We start from the raw sequence: 22,807 nt of genomic DNA, 5'->3' as shown, positions 1-22,807 counted from the left end.
AATTATGAATTCGAGATCGATGGCGGAAAGAAAAAGAAGGTGGAAAATCAATGCAAATAAATCGATAATTAACAACAAGCAATGGAAGACCAGAGTGAAATATCATTTTGGGACAGTGTACGTGAAAGGGAAAAGGTGTCGAGCTCGTCTTGGGCGAGAAGGTCTGAACAAAAAACGACGTCGGTGCAATTTCGACGTAAAATGAAATCCGGTCCCTCTTCTCGAGCGGTAAATCTAATAATTCTTAATATCTCGAATCCTGTGGCGCAGAGGCGTGCTTTCGAGACGCAACGCGGGTGGTTTCCGCAAATGAAACATTACACGTGTCCAGCTCTCTACGTGCTTCAGCCTGAATTAATTAATAATCTCGAAAACTTGCGTAGACAAAACCACGATTCGGTTAAAATATAAAGATTTGAATATCGCTCGAATTTTGTAATATCGTGCAAGAACGAAGAAACGCGCCAATAAAACGAAAAAAATCTCAAAATTTTGTAACTGGTAATATCTAGGAATTTGCGCCAACCAAATATATGTCCAGTCCCGTGTACCTTGTACGTTGAATCAATCGATAGATGAAAGAATATCTCGATTGGAATGAAAGAAATTTGTACATTGCTTGCATCTCTTAACGCTTTACCGACCGCTAGCGGTTCAACAGTATACGTACGTCCGATCGGCAACTTCTCCCTGATGCTCTGTTTCGATTTAGACTCTCCAATATCATTCTTTTCGTTCATCGCGAGCGGTAAATTTTTCAAATTGGTATGAAACCGTGGGAGCTTACAAAGCAACGCAACTGATGCAACTAAGCAAGGTACGTTAGTACTAAATAACAAATTACTGTTCAAATAATGAGAAAGATCGTCGGCGACAAAAAGCCGATTAATAATTAGTAAAGTGTTAATTACGAGAAGAAAAGACGTATGGATAATACGACAAAATCTCGGAAATATATATGTATATATACATACACGCATACTTCGTTTTACGGCTAAAGTAAAACCGATAAAAGCGAAGCGAAGACGGCTAGAATGTCGTAAAAGTTCAAATTATATTGCACGTGCATATGGAGAGGAAGATGATACTGTGTACTGGTGTAAATATCCGAGTTTTGTACCGTGTTCGCTCCAAGAACCGGAAAACTCGCCGAGGAATCCACTTAGCTCGGTAACAAGACGCTGCGAGATAGCGAGAGGGAAATTCGAAGGAACTGCGGGAACGCGAGAAGTAAGGAATATATAATACATATTCCTTTCCCTGTAAACGCGACATGCTTTTCAATATATTGAATGTCGGTAAATCTTGAAATTGATGTATTAAAAAATTGCATCTACCGTTTCGATAGCAATTGTCACCGCTATTAAAGTTCCCTGGACAAATATATCTTTCCGTGATCCGTGAAGAAAAATTGGGTAATCTAAATATTAGGAAAGCGTCTTTCTTCCGCAAACGTGTTTTTACAACAGTGCACCTTCATACAAACGTGAAACCAAGTCTGTGAAATGTCGCGGTGTTTATCCGAACACAACCAAATGGGTCGTACGTAATTCGATAAAATAATATAAAACAAGAGAAGGTTGTGCGTCTATTATTTCCTTATAAAACGAAAGAAACTTTTTGGACCTAATATTATGCTTATTTCGCTGCTTTTACGCTTTTAAAAAATCTGAATAAATTCTAAAATGTGGATAAATAGTTAATTGAATTAGCAAGTTTGATCGAATTGCAGAGTTCGGGGTTAAATTTGAAAATGTCGAAGCTCAGGTAACTCGTTTAATACTTTGACTGCCACGGTGGTCATTAGTGACCGGGGCGCTTGAACTTCTTGCAATTGTAAAAATTGAAAAAATTGTATGAAAATTGACAGTTAGGGTATTTTGAATATAACCGATAAATAGAAGATACTTTGAAATAAAAAGTGCCCCACTGAACGATTAAATATTTTTATTAGAACATCAATAATGCAATTTTTGATCCTAACTGTGTGACATTTTTTTTATAACACTCTCTGCAAAATTTTCCTGCCAGGTACGCTTGCCCTTCTTTCTTCTGCATTTCGTGTCGCAATCTTTGTGGAATAAGTGTATTTGACGGCTCCGGTGAATGGAACTGTGTAAGGTGCATTACGAGTGCCATTCTAAAATCAGATACCTTGATTTTTGTTTTTGTTGCTTGTTTAGAGAGTATCATCGCGTTTGAAATTGATGTATTTAACAATAACTCTAAAGCTAATTTTATATACCACTTGAGGGTCCTTCCATGTGATGTAGAATATGCTACCATTTGATCTGATAAATCTACAGCACATTTTCCTCTGTTGTAATCTACCACTACCATTGGTTTATCACAAGCATAATTTTCTTTGCGCACCTCTACCATTTCAGTCTAATATCTTCTACACGTTTCAACAATATATTCTGCACGTTTTGCTTACAATAAAATAACGAATGCGGATGGTTTGTTGAAATAAACGAAGCCTTGTTATAATACGTCGCTATCAACTGTTAGCAAGGCGCCACGGTGGTCACCCGTGACCACCAATAAGATAAACGGTCGATTGGGGAAGAATGTTGTCTTACATCGTCAATTTATTATTATTCTGCCATTATATGCTTTGAATAATAAAAATACTCCCGTGGCGTCCTCAGCGAAACGTGTGATTTCGGCGTGGCAGTCAAAGTGTTAACCTTACCATATCGGGAAAATCAATGTCTTGGACTAATCTGTATCTTAGGATATCCTTTTACGAGAAGCTTTTACTTGGAGACAGAAGCGACGGGTTTGATCGCGAGGAATCTGCACGGATTCCGCTTCGCCATGGTCGTTTTTGTAGACGGGTTCGGAGGCGCGTGCATGCGTGCACTTTTGTCGTGACGCTTACAAAAACCGCACAGTAGAAGGAAATTCTCAGGGGACAATGCGTGCGTAGGGTGCCAACAGCGTCACCAGAGAGCCTCAGAAATATCCGGTTTCCTTCCAGAGGATGTGCATTCTGCGGCCAGTATTCACGCACACAATTGCGTGCACGCGTGAATTTCGCGAGACAGATTCGGAGGTAGACGTTGGTGAACTTCCATGGTTTCGGTTCCCATGCTTCGTCTTATCCTGGAATTGTGTCTATATTTTCGCAGGAAGTGGCTCCGATAAAAGCTCTTCCTCTTTTCAATTTCTTCTTCGATTTCATCTGGATTTTTAAAGGGGAAAATGTTTAACCGTTTGAGTCCGAGGGATCTTTGGAAAAACAGGGTCGGAAAATCTCGAACAGCGCGATAGCGCTTGTCTTAATCGATTGCGAAGAGAAACAAATGGCGCAATAGCGCTCGTTATATTTCCTATTTTTATGAAATACATCTATATTATTATATTTGCGTACTATTAGTGTATAAATAATTCAAGTTTTGTTCAGTAAAAATTATTGAGAAGATGAATCAAGGAAATGAATAAGAAGATGAATGAAGAAAAATTATTGACAATGAAATACAAAATACCGTCAGTCGTGTGTAGCGTTCAAATATACTGGGACTTTTCGACACAAAATCTAAACAGCGCGATCGCGCTGCTTGCGACTCAAACGGTTAAGAGCGATAGGCATTAAGTTATATCATTTATGTTTCATAGGCAGCTATTCTCAAATATTTGTGTTTATAAAAGTGTTAAATATTGATAAAATATCCTAAGAAAATAATAACGTATTAATAATTCGTACATAGTCTTGTAACGAAAAATTTATAATACCGCGAGCACCGTAAAATATTCAAAGATTTCAATTACTTTAATAAGAATAAATATCGGGTTGCTTATATTTTCCGACTTTATTTAGAACTTTATTTCTGTCTGTTATCGACAATGTGATAAGTACATAATTAAACAATTTCCTATCCTCTAAATATCGTGGTCTGAACACAGAAAAGGTTGAACTTTTGGGATCGCCATCAGGATCGTTTGTTCTTTCTTTTAACAGATTCATACGCTTGTTTTTGCTGCTTACACGTAAGTACGGCTGCTTCTTAGCGATACAACGAGTTGATACACTCGAAGATCACAATTACCAAGTTGATCATCGACGAGTCGATCAAGCGGGATTGTACCGATAATTACAAGCCATGCCGGATGCGACGACCGATAGTTTGCATGCAGATCGCCAGTCGGAGCGTAATATTAATCAAGCAGTCTCGTTTCCCTGGTTGTCGTGAATGTTCTCTTTCCGAGACATTCACCGATTTATACTTTCTCGTTGCTTCATACGCGGCAGAAGCCGCGATTCCAAGATTCCGAGGCCATGATAAACGTTTCGTTAAACCCTTTTGCTATTCGATTCTGCGTTTCCGTTATCCATCCTACCTTCGATACCACAAATCGTATCGAGATAACATTCCCGATTCTCAACAGTGTCTTAGTAATTGATCTAACCGGTCTTTGAATCATCTTCTCGCAACAACGGAGCTCATTGTAGATCGAGCTCCACGAATGGAATATCTTTGATTTCTCGAGCTTTTCATATATTCTTTCATTCGATATTACATTCTGTTTCTTAACCCTTTCGCTACGGGTGGCTTCTCCGCTGCGGCACTTCCGCTGAACGAGTCGCTGCGCCAAAAGAGTGCACGGTGCGCGAGAAAGATCGCCTCATTGCACAGCGAGCTGCTCTGACGGTGTTTTTCGAAGAACAAACTTTCCTCAAAACAGAGTATTTATAACTTTCCAACACACTCGCTTTTAATTACAATTTGGAAACAGATAACATTACTGTTGAAAATGGCAACGTGAGTTCGCGCTCGCCATCCATGCGCAGATGCGCTAGTTACAGTAAATAGTAACTAGAAGATAGTTCTAGATATAATCGATAGATTTATTCTTTTATTCTTATCCCTAGTCCATGTAAAAAAGCGCAATAAAGGTTTTGCGGCTCAGAACGATGTGATAGATTTATCCGAAGAATAAAATAATAGCTTTTGTGATCCTACCTGTAAATACAGAAATAACAACAATTACAAAATATAATAATACGATATAATATAACATAATTGTATGATACTAATAGCTTTTAATAATGGTATTGCGTGTGGTATTTTTCGAAATATGGTGTTACACATGGGCCAACATCGGAAATCTGGCTCTGGTATCGCGATTCGCTTCACGGTTCTCGTTAATCGATTACGATCGACGACACACTTCGGTTTTTTAATTTAATTATGATTAATATTAATTTAAATTCTTCATTGTGGAAAGACGACGACCTATACACTGCCGTCTTGTTAAACCATTTTATTGTTAATAAAAGGCTTAAGGATGTACGATACTCGTCGTATGTACAGTACGCGGCATCTTACGCAGACCGACTGTAGTCGCCCGTGGTAGACTTGTGGTAGAAGAGGATTCAGAATCTATGTTTTTCTATTTATTTCTTCAAGTATATGCTACAATCTTATAAAATCCAGAGAAATCGAAATATAAGTTCTGTTATTTCGATACGTTCTTTATCGTCGACGGAGCAACGCGTAAACCGATTCTTGCGCGTTTTTCAACAACGTAAACGTCTATTTTCCTCTGTTTACCCCTTAATGGGTTAATCGGCGGTAATTTTTCCAGCAACGTTCGCCCGACGTGGGTCCGAGGCAAAGTCTCGACCGCGTTTGTCGCGCTTCGATTAGAAATTGCCGGTCACGAACATCATTTGCAGAAGGCCGGTATTAATTAGACGTACGAGCGAAAACGAGTGGCGGCGTCATTAACGGAAACGATCGCGCGAAAATGAACGACCGTTGGCAAGAAAATCGATGTGACAGGGTGCAACGAACTTGATGGAAAGCTCACCGACATGACAGCGGGAGAAAGAGCGAGAATGAATGACGCGTTGTGGTCCGCTCTGACGTGTGCATGTGACACGCGTCAAACGCATTCCTCTTGCATTCTCTTTCTCCCTTTCTCTCCCTGTGGCTCACCGTTTCTATCGTCCCTGTGATCCTCCTTCCCTCGTGGCTTTGGTCACCGTCGCGTCAGCCTCCGGTTCATTTGCAAATCAAATAGAAGGTCATTACGCGGAAACTTTGATATATTCGCGAAACATCGCCTGGAGCACAGTGGTCTGGTTTCATTTCCTTATCATCCTTACGGACTGCTAGTTTCGACGCTATTAGGTACCGATGGACACGATAGGGATTTAACTGTTTCGCAACCACAGACCAGATATTTCACAACGCGATATTGTCGGTCGATGCCAGGAACGAATTATTCCACGGCATAATATCTCGTTTGTTAGGCAGTTTCCTATACAAGTTGTAATTTAAAAAAATATATGTAAAGATCGAAGACATATTGTTTTTGGGAAGAATTTTCTTTAGTTTTCCTGTACGTACAAGTAACACGTAAGTACATGCGAGTACTTCTAAATACAAAAAAATAGAGACTCGTCGGATATCTTGCCTGTGGCATCGTGCTAACGATACTGCGTCACGAGATATCTCGTCTAAGTCTCATGCAGGTTGCGCAGCGGTTAACGTTTTTCTTATTGCGCGTACAGGACGCTGACAACCAGAGTTGATACGCGAGTTTATTGCTTCTCTATTCGGTGTTGCGTAACGATAGGAATTTAAGGAGTCGCAGAAAGAAGAGACTATCTTCGTTATTTAAATTGTACTTGTTAGAAGGAAAAGAAAGGTATAGGTTTTGCGTCGAAAAAGTTTATTACTACGAATATTAGTGCAAGAAGTGATAAAGCAGCGTGTACATGGTAGGGGTTTGTTAAGGTTTAAATTACCTTAAGCGAGATCGAATATTTTATCGAATTGTTCTCGTACATCTGGTACACTTGTAACTAACAGACTTGGCACCGCGTGACATGTGCGCGCATTCTTTCTGGGGGTTAGGTACTATATACATACTTTTCGAGTAGATTGGCCGCAATCTGTCAGAATCGTGCTTTTATTCGAGTTAATCGTTCCACACGGTCGGTTGGCTTAATCACGTCACTGGCTTCATTAACTTGCTCGTAGGAAACATCTTGCTGCGCCTATCCCCCTATATACATCGTTGCTCGAACTTCCATGGTATTTGCTGCGATCAGAAATTATAATTCGCTAACTCCGATCATTATCTCGGCTTTCATCGATATTTCTTATTGAGAACACAAAGCCGCTAATTTACCAAGAGTAGAGACTCTCGGCGATATTGAAAACAAGCGCCATGTAATCTGTCGTATCTATCGATAACGCGATATCCACGAAATCTAAAAAAAAACTTTTGCAATCTAAAACGACTTTATACCACGAACTTTGGAAAATGTTGAACTCAAAAATTCAAGAACTCACGCACGAACAGCTACGCCTGTATACTTGCGCCTATACGATCTCCCTGCAACGCGTTGACCAACCTGTTTACAAGAGTACGACGTTCCTTAAAACCGACACTTAAAAACCACAACACGTTCGACAATCTCTATCCACGAGTGTTCTCCAGAAAAAAAAGAAACGTTGCAGCATGTGCATCACCAGAGCATAACATATATACAACGTGACTCACGAGCGTTCGACCCCTCGAAAAGCTAGCTAACCAATGCAGTGGTGACACCGAAGTCCTCTGCCGAGTGCCTGCCAGCTCGTTCCTTATCTATGCATCGCAAACGAACGCTAACTAGGCACTCGAGCGACACATGGTCGTGAAGGCATGAGCCACGAAGGTGTACAATACCATCGTTGGCCGAATAACGTCCCTAGAATGTGTCACAGTCGTAGCGTGCATCTAGTCGTCTTCTTATCCAGCCTCTCTCCTTCCTATCGCCTTCTAGATAAATACAGCAGCAGGCAGAAATAACATGGACGGCTGGCGATAGGGAAATACGAAGGGAGAGACTTGGCCCTTCATCGAACGCGTGTAAGTACACGCGTCACCCTTGCCCTTTTCCCGTGTACGCGTTCCAAGGCATAGGGAGCGATGTGTTGGAATCACGTGACGGCGCAACCGAACAACGTCGTAGTGACCACGCTGTGACTCCGAGGCAGAGTTAATTTTCTTGGATTTCGAAGGTTCAGACGTGGTGCTGGAGACAATACATGGTCAGTTTTGGCGTGTAATATACCCTGTAATTGGCGATGGAACCGGAAAGAGGCGATGTAACGTGGAAAGGAATTCAAAAATATGGAACGAAGTCGTTACGTGTGTTACACTTTGACCCGAAATATTTCTTAACTCTTTGCACTCGAGAAATTTTTCGGTCGGACGTACCAGCTAATCTCCGGATGACTTAGCGTATTACGTGACGTGTGTCTTACAGCTAGCGTAAAATGATTTTATATACAAATTAACTTACAAAAACATATTTTAATAATTTATCTATATTTACATTTTTGAAGATATGATTTTGTAATATTAATTTTTGTATTTTTTTGTATGACAATTTATAAAGCATTCACCAAGATGCATTCTTGAATATAATTGATCTTATTTTTCAACAGTTCAAAATTAAGTTTATTTTCATTGCAACTAATTTTACTTTCGAAAACCATTTTTTTAGGGTTTCTAAACTATAATACTTTCGTCATTATCGTCGAATCCGAACTAACGTTGCAGACGTTATTAGAACCATAGTTTCCGAGAGATATCAAATATCATAAATATTTTATATCCATTTTAAAGTATAACACTTTACACTTCCTAACAAAGAACATAAAGAGCTAAGAAACCAATTTACGAAGCAATATTGCACTCACATCGATTGGAAATGTCGAAATCTAGCATAAACATGGACTGTCGCCTCTCGCTCATCACTGAAGCTGCAGTATGAAACGCCATGGCGACTGAGAGTCGCCTGTCGAGTGCAAAGGGTTAATACGCAGATACGTAGATTTTTTGACACTTCGAAAATGAATATTTTCGAACAGATCTCAGACCTCTCAGTTACACGGGAATTCAATAGAAACAAATATTTTTCTTTGCTTCAAAGATTGGGAAAAGAAAAGCGCTAAAATTATGGCACAAAACTATTCTTTTAACTGTTTCGAAGATAAAAACAGGCAAAAGAATTTGAAAACATACCAGAGTCAAAAGTCGAATCGAGTTGGGAACTCTGATTGATCAATCGTTTGTCGAATACAACGGCGTGGACTGTCGATCGAATCGTCATGTCAAAAGGTAGATAGAAAGGAGATCTAGACCTATACATCGATCAGCCAGTCTCATCCATCAAAAGATCCAGACGAATCGATCGATCGCTCGAATGCTCTATCTTTATCGTTCGTCTGCTCGAGACACCTCGACTCGTTTACCATAAACTCGGCATCTTGTTATACCGATGGACCTGTATCCTCTCACGCTATCTCAGACCGAGCAGATATAATTAGGATAATAGAGAACGATTTGAAAGGTTCGAAGACCTATTGGCTTTATTTTCTCAGGATACGACATTCTTCGACGATGAATCGACCTTCGAGACCACTTAGGATTCTGCACCGATGGTTTAGGCCAATTTGCCGATGATGAAGATGAAGATGCGATGTAAGAAAGAAGATACGAAGATGCCGAGGATCGATACTCGCGCTTGTTCGGATAACAGTCGCGTGTCGATTAATTAAAATAGTGACGAAAGAGTACAGCCAGTGGAATTAATTAATAGGGATGCTGGATGATTAATTTCTCATGTACAAGCGATCCAAAGGGACACGTGTCGCGAGTACGTTGGGCAAGCGTTCCACTTTTATTGACGATTGCCTAAGAGACTGATAATTGAAGAGCAAGGGAATGTTTTCGAACAGATAAATGGAATATTTTACAAAACTTCACGACCGTCTTTGTTTCCTTTTCGTTTCTGGAATAAAGAAAGAAAAAAGTTGGAAGATCCCTTTTGACACTCACCTTTGAAGAGCTTTACACGCGGAGCTTAGAAGAAACAAACGAAAGTTTCACAGTAGATCTATGAAAACATACTTCTTCCATTTTCCCAATATCATCTGGAAGGCCTTTGCTCCCAAAGGAATTTTGTATACAGAATATAAAAAAAGAAACTAACAAACAAATTTTCTAACGACCACTTTGAAGAACATAGCCCAAAAGTAGTATAACCAAAAGTTTTACAACAGATTCTTGAAGATGCGCTTCTCCCATTTTGTCCATATCAGCCCCTTTACCGCAACCCTCTTTACTTTCGAAGGAATTTCGCACACAAAATATGACAAAAGTATGAGACAATCTTTTCTAACGTTCACCTTTAAAAACATGAAAAGCTTCGCTTAAAAGAAACTAAGCGGAAGCTCCGCCGCTTCCATAGCTAAACTCGCCTTCGCTGTCCGCTGGCCGACGACGTGTTCCGCTCTTTGCAACTAAACCACTTCGTCCGCCTGTGCTTTCCTGACGTTATCAGCCGCCTCTTTCCGTCCCTTCTCCCTTCGCCCTTTAAACGGCCGGACACTTTTCCGTCAGCCGACTAGCCTTTTCTCCCATCCCGTCGTTTTCAGGCCGACGTTCAGGCGAGCGTCGCGTTTTCATTATCTATAAACCGCGTTTCTGTTTAACCACGGCCCCTTTGGTAAACACTCGCGCGAGCTTTGCTTTTCTTCGCTGCCTCAGAGGCGGCCATCTTCCGAGCTGAACCACGCGAGTTTGGAAAATTGGATAAAACGCTCGTTGCTTTCTCCTCTGTTCCTCCTCTCTAAATTGACGTTTCTTTCCGATTCGGAAACAAACGGCGGGTAAACTGTTGCGAACGTGTGACAAAGGCGAAATCCGCTGACAAGGTACAGGCTGTCGAGGCTGAGACTGAGGCGCGTTTCCGCTCGGGATTTACAGCCGTTTTGGGAGCTTTCTTCGAGGATGGTGAATCGCAATGAGTCTGGGGTTACGTTTAGACGTGACAAAATCCAATGGCAACTCTTTCGAGAGGTTGGCTTCAGGGATTTTTGTATTCTTCGTGTTATTCGAGGTTTCGATGCTTCTTGATGGAATACAACGATATTACACACATAGACACAAATAGTCTTAAACAGACACCTACACAGGCATTCGAACAGGATACTTACACAGGTCGTACTCACTACTGTATAGAGAGTGGGATTCAAAATCTTTTAAGGGACCATGTGTCACTACGTACAGTCAGTCTGAGAGTAACTGGCCAACTGTTAACAATCCATGAATTCTTTACCTGCACACTTTGTTAATTATACAATATCACTGACTTATATTTTAAATACATTTGGTTCTGTAATTCTGTTTAATAAATATCACCTAATATTATTTCAACGTAAACATCGTGTCTTCCACAGATTATTTATCTTAACTCTAAGATTAAATTCTAACACTTCTTTTTTACTTTGACTCTTTTGGATAAAGTTTTATCAGAATTATACCTTATCTTAAATTTATCGTAATCTAGCAGCTTGATCGTAAATTTTTTCCTACTAGTTTTTTTTTAGTACTTGTCGCGTATCGTTAAAGTTATCAGTCGTTAACCCTTTCAGAATCGAATTCGTCTTTTAGTTCTTGAGAAAAATGCTTGTTATTCATCGTTCGTAGAGACGTCGTTTCTTCGGTTGGTTTTGCAAAGAAGGCATAATTGACTAAAATTTGAAAACAGTTTTACGCGAAACAAATGCGTTTTCCGTCCAGTTAATCGACAACTCGTGAAAGTATAGTGTGACGCGAAAGAGTTAGTATGTACCTAAATGTATCCTGTATATATCACTACAAAATCGTATACCACGAACAAACAGGTTGTGCCTCGATAAAAATTAATATTATTTCTGACAGAAGTATTTCCATATTTATACGTCTGAGAATTTGAATGTTAAGCTAATTTACGAAGGATCGATACGTCAGATGTCTGAGAATCTGGTATATTCGATATACAATGTATCAAGTATTTTTATCGTGATGCTCGGTGGTGTAATTATGAAGTGATGTCCGAAGGAAGGACAAGTTTTTGCCTCGTCCATCGTAAAATAGCCTCATCCATCAGAAGAGAAACCCATTCGGATGGTTTTTCGATAGGAAGATCGTCATTCCCCCGATATTTCGAGAGCCACGCATCGATTGCAAGGAATCCGTGTAAAGGTCCGCTCGAATACGACCAGAGATTCGAAAACGCAACGCGTGTTCCATTTGTATTTCGAGCAAAAGCTCTCTTTTTCTCGTTTCCTCTTCTTCCTTTTATTTTCCGTCCTTGTTTTCTTTTTTTTTTACATTTTCTTTTCTTTCTCTCGTTCCCTTGGTACGGACGATGGCTGGAACAAAATCCGGAGATCGAGATGGAATCGAAATTCACCGTTCGTTGCTGAAAATCGGAGAAACAGCGTCGATGTACGCGTTGTCTGTGACGAGTTTTGCGTGTTTGCTTTTCGCCGCCATTTTCCTACTGTTTTTCCATGGGGGACTTGGCCGATATCCCCCATCTGTCTCTATTTCGCAACATATCGGATCGTACTGCTTTTCAACATTTTTACGCGGTCGTTCGTTCTTTTTGCTTTTTTTGCCATTTCGAATCGGACGGTACATCGAATTCGCCACTGTGATTTACGTAAACGTATGGTTCTAAGACCAAAAAAAGGCAGCTCCTATGAACGCTAATCACTGACGAGGCACACAAATTAGCGTTCTGTGTGATTTAATGCGTGCAATGATTAATCACACTGCGATGTGTAAACGTGACATACAAATATATCGAATAATATTAAATAAATAACGTAGAAACGATAATTAAAGCCTCTTTGATATATTCGCAAATTTTCACGTGAAAATCTTCATACGTAACGCAATTATTAACATTTATTTCCCGTCATCTTAAATCCTTCGTTCTGAATTCCTTGTCATTTTAATATACCGTCAAAGGATTAAAAAATTGACGCTTATTGTACGAAATGTTCGTAAAATTAAATCTTTTTTTTTTGGTACTAAAGAAGGTGCGAGAAACAGATAATATTTTTCTACGAAATAATCTTAATAAACTAGAACTTTTTACACTACTTTCCCTTTACTGTTTTATTCAATTTTTCGCTTATTCTTTATCGAACATCTTCTTCGATTCTGCCTTCTGAAGAGAACCTCGTTCTTTATACCATTCGTATGAAGTTCTTTCGAATCGCAGTTTCTAATTTTATTCATTGCATCGTCGCGCCGTTTCCTTTGCATTAATTAAAACTGTCGCGTCGTTTCGTCTTTCCAGCTTCTTCTCGAAGGTTTCCGGTGGTAATCGGAAACGCGGATCACGAGGAATATTCTAGCAAGAAGTCTCGTCGATCGAACAGCACTCGAACGAGCAATAGATATTAGACGTTCGATCGTGCACTTAAATTCCGCTCTCGTGTTACGCGGAACTTTGAACGATCGTTGAACGCCTCGATTGGTTCGTAGATTAAAACGTTAAACGGCCGAACAGAATCTTGTTGAAAATACTCACTCAGATGTTATGTACAAGAAGAACCTTCCTTTGCTCGCATTCCTTTATACTTCGTTCAAATCATTATCGTTTTGTACTTACGACTTCCTTTGCCTCGTTCCTTTATTGAATTTCCCTCATTTCATTTATCTTTGAAATCTGTTTAAGTCGTTCCTTTACGAGATCGCTGTGCATCTTACTTCTCGGTCTTTCATCGTTTCTCAGCTTTTCTTTCTCCCCTTACCGTATTCTTAATTTACCTTTCATTTATCAGTAGGTTATATTTATATTTAACTTGCAGATAAATTATAAACGATACGATACGAAAGAATTTTATTTTACACGGTATACCGTAAATATTTATGAAAAATGTCTATAATCGTGCAATTAAAAGATCAAATCAATTTTAAACCTATCGACTTCGACATTTTTCAAATAAAAAGATATCCTAGAATTAATTTTCAGTCAGATTCAATCGATCCATTAAAACAACCAAATTTCATATTTTGTCTAAGTTGATAGGAATCCACGTGAGACGAATTAACGGGTTCTCTCGGTTCAACGGGTTAAGTAGGATTTTACAGTGTAAAAAGGAAGTTTGTCTTCTTAATCGTGCAAATATACCGCGCAAATATACCGTCTCGATCTTCAATTAATCTCGTTTCAAACGATCTAAGCCTCGTAAGACTTCTCCACGGCCCTGTAACCGCGCTTCTCCCTTCCCCGGAATTCCTAGTACGTTCTACGAAACTCGACGGAACCGTTCACGCTGGAACTTAATTGCATTTTCGTGACGCACGCGTACATTCCTCGAACGAGGGTCGATCGACGGTCAGAACGCTACTTTTTTCGGCGGTATGCAGATTTTCATATTAACCGCGTACGTACGTGGGAACCGTTTCTCGAACATTTCCAAGTGAAGATCAAAGGTAATACAATTAGGTTGTCCGAGAAGTGTCTGTCTCTTACAGACACGTCTTTTACAACGACGCATCTTTCTACAAACACGAAACCTAATCTGTCGAACGTTGTGATCTTTATTTTGATAGAACAAAATGGATCGTACGTAATTCGATAAAATAATATTTTTTTTATTTATTTGTTGAAATTACAATCAATTCTCGCGTTGAGAATTTTCAGTAATTTTTCTGGCGTGGCGCAGTGACATGGCAGATTATTTATAATAAGTTAATACTTATTATAGATAAGTATAATTTATAAGTAAGTATTATAAGTAAGTGAATATGCTTAATTTAGATAACTAAATGAATCTAGCGTTTAGGTCTAGCGGGTAGTGCCTCTTCAGCCTGCGAATCTGGTCCGTCGTATCAAGTAGTCCAGTGATTAGGGGGTTTCGGTGTTTGTTCACTCTTTTGCTATATCTGTCGCTACGATAAAATAATATAAAACGGAAAATGTGCATCCATTATTTCCTTATGAAACGAAAGAAACTTTTCGGACGACCTAATACAAAGTGTTTCTAGAAAAGAGAGAGTACAACTGAAAAGATTCACGCTAGTTTCGCATTTTAAAACCAATTAAGAATATAAGAAATAGAAAAATTACCTTTAGGGGAATTAAAGTGCAAAGTTTTTAACTCTGTTAAACTGTAATCACGTTTTACCGAACAGTTTTTATTATAATTCCGAAAACATAACAAAAACGCGTAGATGGACGTATAGTCTTTCGACGAAATTAAGTCAGGTGTCCAATCAAATATCTATGGACGACCATTTAAATAAAAGAATCGAGGGAAAAAATTGCTCTGCAAAAATCAACGCAAGGCTAACGTAAAGGTATTAGACAAAATTTGTCCCGATATCTGCCAAAGGAACGAAAGCAAAAGCTTGCGAAAAGTAAGTAGAAAAATGTGAAAGTAAAAATCGACGGAATGACAATGGACGGAAGTGAGCGAAAGGAGCGCTCGTTCCCTTCTTTCCAGGATATTCGTTCGCGTGAAACGCGTTCGGGTTCCGAAGTTGTTCGCGTACCTGCATGCTGACTCGGTGCCATGGCATTCCTGGAGTCTCGTTCGCTCGGTAATTATGAGATATTAGCCGGTAATTTATAGCCGTCTCAGGGTCCTTCTCAAAGGCAGCAGGCTCTCGTCGCGATCCTCTGCCTTCTTCCCTTTTTCTCGACTGCTCCCCTCCATATCGAAGAATGGCGTTCGAACCGGAGGAACGTTCCTCGCCTCCTTGAATCCTCCAGGGTCCAGAAGGTCACTCATTGCATTCATTCTTTTCCCTTCCCTTTCTTTTCTTCTTTTTTTTTCTTTTTACTCCTCGTGTTCTTTCGTCTTTACCTTTCGCCTCTCGTTGCTCGTTTCTCTTTTTTGCACATCGTTGATTCGTGTCCCCGCGCGTCTCTGGTAATTATTTTTTTCTTTTTCTCGTTCGGGTCATCGTAGAGAATGAGAGTCGCGGAACAGACCACCTACGACCGGAAGTAACAAACGTAGGTACGCTTAGCATTCCTCGCGGATGAGTAATAAGGCTGGTAGATTAGTCGGGGAAGGTTTAGTCGAGAATCGATGATTAATCACGGGCTTCCGGACGATGATTTCGTATTCTGGTTGATTCGATGAAGCGGGTAAGGAAATGCGCGTACGACTTCGACGAATAACCCGGCGGAATTTCTATTTCGCGTTGGAAAATATCGATTCTCAAATTAACAGACAGACCTACTTACGTTCCGTGCTTACGTTTCGTTTGATTTGGGTCTGCAGGAACGTGGAACGACGAAGGAAACTGATGAGATTGCAGAATCTTACGAAGCTTTCTTAATCTTCTTAACTGAGAAATTTTGAAGCCAGTTAGAATAAGGGCTGAATGTCTGAATGATTTGTTACATTTATAAAGAGATCGTATGTCTCTTTAAACTTTAAACATCGGGAAAATTTTTGATTAAATGTTCTTTTTATAGAGCTTCTTGTTTTTCTCTCTCGAAATTAAGAAATAATTAATGACCTAAAGATGCTTGATTATTTAATATCGCTGCGATCCGTTACCAGATCTAAATTCTACCGCGACCGAGAACGTCGGAGCCTAGAAACAAGAATCGCACCATGATAATTCTTACGAATGTCGAATTCCTCCAATCGTAATAAACCTTCGCAGGATAATAGCGTTATCATCGCATGTTTCGAGATCCTAAAAGAATACACGCGAATTCCTAATGCGATTTTTCTGTTCGTTCTATAGCTATGTTAACACTAGAAATATCACACCAGTCAAATTGACTGGCTTTACAATTTTATTTTTAAATTCCTACTTCATGCTATATCTTTTTCCGCAATGATGTAATGACTTTCGCAACGATAACTGAAAGAATAATATAATGAATTTTATTTTGTTTTTTACGTATTCAAACTGAAAGTAATTTTGTATCAAGGCTACTTATACCAATACCAGTGAAAATGACTGGTACCTGTCAAAGTGTAAAAGGGTCCTGCAATCTGTTCATCGAACCCCAATTAACCAGTTTCCTCGATTTCTACAACTTGCCACGCGTTTTTCAAATTTTTATCGCGTATCATTCGATATGACGGTATCAGTTATCAGAAAAATTCCAAATCGATCGCTAGATGCTAACACTAGAAATACCACAGCAGTCAAAATGACTAGTTCTACAATTTTATAAACGTGTCAACCCTCTTTTAGGGATCCCAGATGGATTAATAATATCAAAAATCTACTACATAACGTGGAATTGCTTCTATAAGAAAGTAATAAATAAATAAATATAAAAATATTCTATTATTACGTATTTTTTAAAAACCAGTCATTTTCACTGGGTTTGGTAGAAATAGCTTCGTGTTAACTGTCGGTAGTTCTACTGTTAATAATACGAATGTTTCTCTCTTTTCAGGTAAGTTCCCTAAGTAACCTTCTAAACTACGAGACATCATCAGCGATCTTTCCAGAAGGGAAGAAGATGGTCTCTGCGTAGGGTAAAAAGTTTGTATATTCTATGTTTTTTTCTATTTATCGAAGACTGTAGCTTTGAGAGGGAAAATAACGCTGACGATCACGGCAAACCGCAGGTAAGGATTCGCAAACATGATTTTCCATTCGCAAACAGGGAGATTCGTTCTTGTTGTCCCGCGTTAAGCATTTACCGTAGTGTACCCCCTTTCGTTGTAGAAAGATTATCCGAGCTTATCTCTTTTGCTTTCGAACATTTCAGAGGAAGATCGTGGATTAGGAATACATTTTAGCTATAAGAAACAGGGGTTTAGTGTTTTGTTTTCAGAAAACAAAGAAGACCAAGCGAGTTAAATATTTGGGGATCGATGTTCAAAGATAGAAGTTTGCATTTGTATTTTGCGGTTTTGCGAACAGGACAGTGTAAAGGAACTCTATTTGAAGCAATCGTCCTTTTATCCAAAAAATTAATCTGCACTCATATAGGCAGAGGCATCTTCAGGCAGATACAATAAATGTTCGAAATATTCCGTGGTTTCGTGAACGAAAAAGATATTTGGAAGAAAAAATTGTATTCAAAAAGTTAGCTAGATATCTTTATGAAAAATTGAAATCTCTGTGGAATCTTGAAATTTTTCATAATTTTAGACTTAGAAATTTCCTTGCCATAAAATTCGTTACTGTAATATCTTTTCACGCTTAGAAACATTTTTAAATTGCTGAAATGGTTACTCGAGAAAACGTACTTATTTAAAGGACTCGTAAGAAAGCCAATCAGTAACTCAGCGAATTATATAAGTCGAAGAAACGCTGAGATAAGCGACGAAACAACACGAAGGAACGATGAATCGAGAGATAGCGAGTCGTAGTGAACATTAAAAAGAAAAGAAAAGAAAGTGACTGTAATCTCCAGTTAATTACGTATATGCAAACTGTTCCGATTGAAAAGTGTCTCGGACCAATCAATCCGTAGAATTACGATTCTAAATATCATCGAATAGTTCATCGGGTCGAGAGGACAGACAAAAAGAATGATTCTGCACCCTCGACGCTCGAACGTATTCCTCCGAGCAATAAATCTGATAAGAGGCATCGAACTGGCGTGATTGTTTATCAGGCAGTTGTTTAAAGTATACGAGCCATTGTCCGATTAGGCTGCTAAGTGGACAAGGATTATTTGGAAGACAAACGCAATTTCGTAAAACGTACGTTTGGCGTATCGTGCGATATCTCTTTCGCGCTCGACCAAATGTATATTTTCGCACTTTGGATGGATAATTCGAGTTCTTATCTTTTTTTAGGAAAATTCGAAAAGAAAGCGAGAATCGAAATAGGAAAAGAAGTTGAAGGAGAGACACGAAAAGAAGAGAAAAATTTTGCAAGCGTCACGCGAAATTGTTAGCTTGCTGTACGATTTGATTTATGTCGCGATGAAAGTATAAAATATAGCAATTGCATAACAGCTAATGTATACGCTGACTGGATTAACGCATTCACTTGCGAACTATACGTATACGAAGAGACACAAGGGAAATTTATAGGAATTCATATTTGTAGACTTTTACAACGTTGATTATTAGACAAGAGGTGTAATTGTTCGTAATTTAGAATTCTCACGAAATTCGATCCAGATTCACTGGAAATGCTATTAGCGTCAGAGTTAAAAGTGGAATGGTTTCCTGCTTCATGACATGACAGTTCGATCTTTTGGTCTGTTCGAATGAATATTACCCCTGCAATGACTTAGATGTTAATTGGACGTTAGATCGTTTTAAAATCTCTTGTATTCTCTACACTTCAACTTTGTCAATTTTAATTAATTTCAAGGATAACAATCCCAATTGTGCCTGAAGAATCCGCGGATTTGAATGGTAAATCGGACAGAAGACACGTCTGAATGTTTCTGGATCATCGAAATGATTATTCACGTCCGGTTTTGCGATAAACAAGTTCGTCGAATCGAGACCGGAGACGGCGAATATCACGGATCGGAATTTTTGTCTCGATTACAGAGGATTTAATTATCGCGACAATAAATATCTCTCTCTCTCTCTCTCTCTCTCTCTCTCTCGATGCACGGCCGGTCGTGTAAATGCACGAAATACCCGGTTGCGTAAACGCTGTTAAATATTTACGGTGCGCGTATTTAATTAATTGCTACGCTCTCTGGCTCGTGATGGTTGCGTTTAAGCGCGCCGATTTAAATATCAACGATAAATTTTTTGTTTTTAATTCGTTCGAATGGATTTTCATCGCTCACAGGGACCACCGTGCCTGTCATATCTTTTTCAAATCAAAATATTTATTCGGATAATGACGGAAAAAGAAAATTCCCGGTTTATGTGGATGGGGAAAATTGATCGTGAAATAATGATACGATACATTGGTTCGTGTCCGACGCATATACACTGCCGACCATATTACAACACCTACTCGTTATATTTATTGGGAAGCTCTAACAAATCTCACTTTATTTGATATTTTATTACGAGGTGCGTGTAATGCGAAAGCAGATTTATGATAAAACAGTTGGAAAGTAGAAGCGGCGAGAAACATTCAATTTATACCATAATTAAAGATTTAATTAATTATATAAAATATCGATAGATGCGATACTTATGGTTGCCAGTGCATACGACGATCTGTATCTTTGGGACGCGTGAATCGGCGAATTTAAGATTCCAATATTTCTGATGCATCGCCTTGTTTCGCGACACCCAGTCAATTTCATTTCGTTCAGTCACTGGTGCCACTCGTAAAAATATCCACCGATTAGGTTGTCCGAAAAGTATCTTTCTTTCGCAAACGTGTCTTTTCCAACAGTGTACCTTCATAGAAACGTGAAAGCAAGTCTGTGAAATGCCGCGGTGTTTATCTCAACAGAACAAAATGGATCGTACGTAATTCGACAAAATAATATAAAACGAAAAACCTTGTGCGTCTATTATTTCCTTATAAAACGAAAGAAACTTTTCGGACAATCTAATACTATACTAAACTTCTTAACTTCGTCTATAACTTCATACGCATAAAATTAACGAACGTGGAACAGATATTCGCTGCTATTTCCGATTAAAGTGTCCTCCGTAATATTCGAGGAGAACGCGTTTCGTTTCGCGTTACTTTGCTACCGGTGCGTAGGCTCCGCGACCTAATTAAAACGTATCGAATTCACACGTGTAATTAAAACATAATACGACGCCGTGCGTGATGGTGGTCCTCGTTAATGAAAGAGCTTTGCCTGGTTGAACAAGGGTAATTAGCGAATTCGTTGCACCAGAGAGGGACAGGGTCTCGGGCAATAATATCGAGCCGAGGATCGAAACCGGCCGATGCATTGTAACGTTATCACTTAATTGAAGGGTTTTCGGAGACGTGCGAGGCCTCGTTAAATCAACGAGGGGGTTTATCGTGTACAGTGCCGCGTCGAGCTGCTCCTTTTTCGTTACGTCTTTCGAGGCATCGGTAATTAGCCGATCTCCGGTTTCGATGGCGTAGACCCGAGAAATTTTCAAACTCCTTGTTTGTTGACGGACCCTTTGTCGAGATTAATTGCGCAAGTTAATCCACGGTTCTTATCATAATGAAATTAAAAGCTAACGTCTGACTGGAAAGAAGGGTGGTTAATTTAAAATTTTCGATCAAAGGTCAGTTCAAGCTGATAACCTATTGTTCTTTAATTCTCACTTGGATTATTTAATAATAGTAATGATAACTTCCTATTCGTCGATCCACAATTTGTTCACACAGTTATCAGTCAGCGTTTTTCTCGTAAACGGTACGCGTACGAGAAATATGAAAGAACAAAAAAGTTTCATCTTTTCTTCTCACTAACGCAATACCGTTTATATAAACTTGCTGCGGTCGCAATATTTCCTGAGAAACGGGCAGGTACGCTTCTAATTCCTCGTTATCTGAGAAGAACGGATTATCTAAGGAGAACGGATTACCTGAGAATGCTGTGAAAATGGTGGCCGTATATTTGCTCGGCCAGAGTAGAAGCTTGATAGAAACGTTTACTGTATAAGCAATTGTATTTGCTTTCCTATCTTATATCTTTTCATTTCCGGTGTCAAATTGATCGAAATTAGATAAGATCGCGGCAGAGTCCTGTAAGTACTTTCTCGTATCTACTATGCCTGTTCTTCAATATCATTTTAATACGAGCAAGGGAACAATGGCCGAGAGTATCCCAAGTATTATGTAAATCCAGCGTCTTATAGCTTTTTTCTCTGGTCGGCTTTGCCCCGCAATTTTCGACCATTGTTCCAACTTCGGGCTATACCTTATTCGTCTTCCGCCTCCCTTCTCATCTCTTTATCCGCAATTTCTTACTCTCTTCTCTCTTTTTTTTATTTTATTCTTCCTCTTCGTTTTCTTCCTCGTCTTCCGTATCTGTTTCAACGCGGTCGTGCATCCGCTCAGGTCCCTTTCCTGCTTCGTTTCGTTTCCCGTTGATGCTCGTTTTTCTTTAATAACCATCGTCTACCAAGCAGCAGGGTAGCCGCGTTTCTTTATTTATTTCTTGCTAACGCTTCACCAGGGAAAGGTTTTCCTACTCTCGCCCACATTTCTAATTTATACACTCGCTTCCTGCGTTCCACCGGCTGGATTATACTTTTATTCGAACGACTCGTGCCCTTTTCCATTTCCTTCCATCAATGTTTCATCGAAGAAGCTTCGACGATCATGTTGCTTCGCCTTTTTCACCGCATCTCTGTCCAGACGTATTATATTGTACGTATAACGAAGAGAAAAGTAACAGACAAACGAATGAAAGGGTCAATTGCCACCGTCTTTCCATTGGACGCCGTGTGAGGATCGATGCGAGACTCTCTGGCGGAAATAAAACATTTTGTCGGATCATCGAACAGATTCGGCTGGGAATCGAGTAGAAAACGAGAGTGGGACCGCTGAATGGCGGAAGTGGCGCTGCTTGTTTTTTCACGGAGCCAGCCGGCTGTCAGTTTTGTGGGGCCGAAATAACAATGAAACTAATGAATGGACTTCCTCCAACGCCGCAATTAATGTAACTCAGCCCTCCTGAATAGCCATTTAAATTGATCCGCCGGAGGTAGGTGCGAGGTGTATGCCGATGAAATTCGTTTCATACGTATCTACTACGTGACGTTAAAAGCTTTGTCCGCCTTTCTAACTTGCCTTCTCTCCGTTCTTTTCGCGGGTCGATAAACGTTACCAGCTGATTCACGAGGGCGTAGGATTCCTCGCTGAACATTATTCAAATTCTTTACGAACATTTTTATACCGTATCGAAATTTATTCCTCTACGCATTGATGCTTTACTTCTTTAACAGGTTTGCCACGTCACCCATGTCTACGTGACGGGTATACTTCCGTGGGGCAACGTCACCCAAGTATGGATGACGCTCTTCTTGATCGAGTTAATTAAATATAGAATATTATATAAAGGATATACAACATATACCATACTTTTTATTGATTTATATTCTCGATAAAATATTACATTATGCTATATCGCATGGTAATTGTTAAAACATTC

At 39.4% G+C, this 22,807-nt stretch overlaps 1 protein-coding gene across 1 annotated transcript in view; it reads left to right on the top strand.

The window, feature by feature from the left end:
• Positions 1-22,807, top strand: part of LOC100746016 (glypican-4) — a 135,018-nt gene that overhangs the window by 17,554 nt on the left and 94,657 nt on the right. The window lies entirely within an intron of this gene.

The sequence above is a fragment of the Bombus impatiens genome, unplaced genomic scaffold (genome assembly GCF_000188095.3).
Source record: "Bombus impatiens unplaced genomic scaffold, BIMP_2.2 scf_0298, whole genome shotgun sequence".
Taxonomy (NCBI): Eukaryota; Metazoa; Arthropoda; class Insecta; order Hymenoptera; family Apidae; genus Bombus; species Bombus impatiens.
This window is presented reverse-complemented; position numbering and strand designations above follow the sequence as displayed.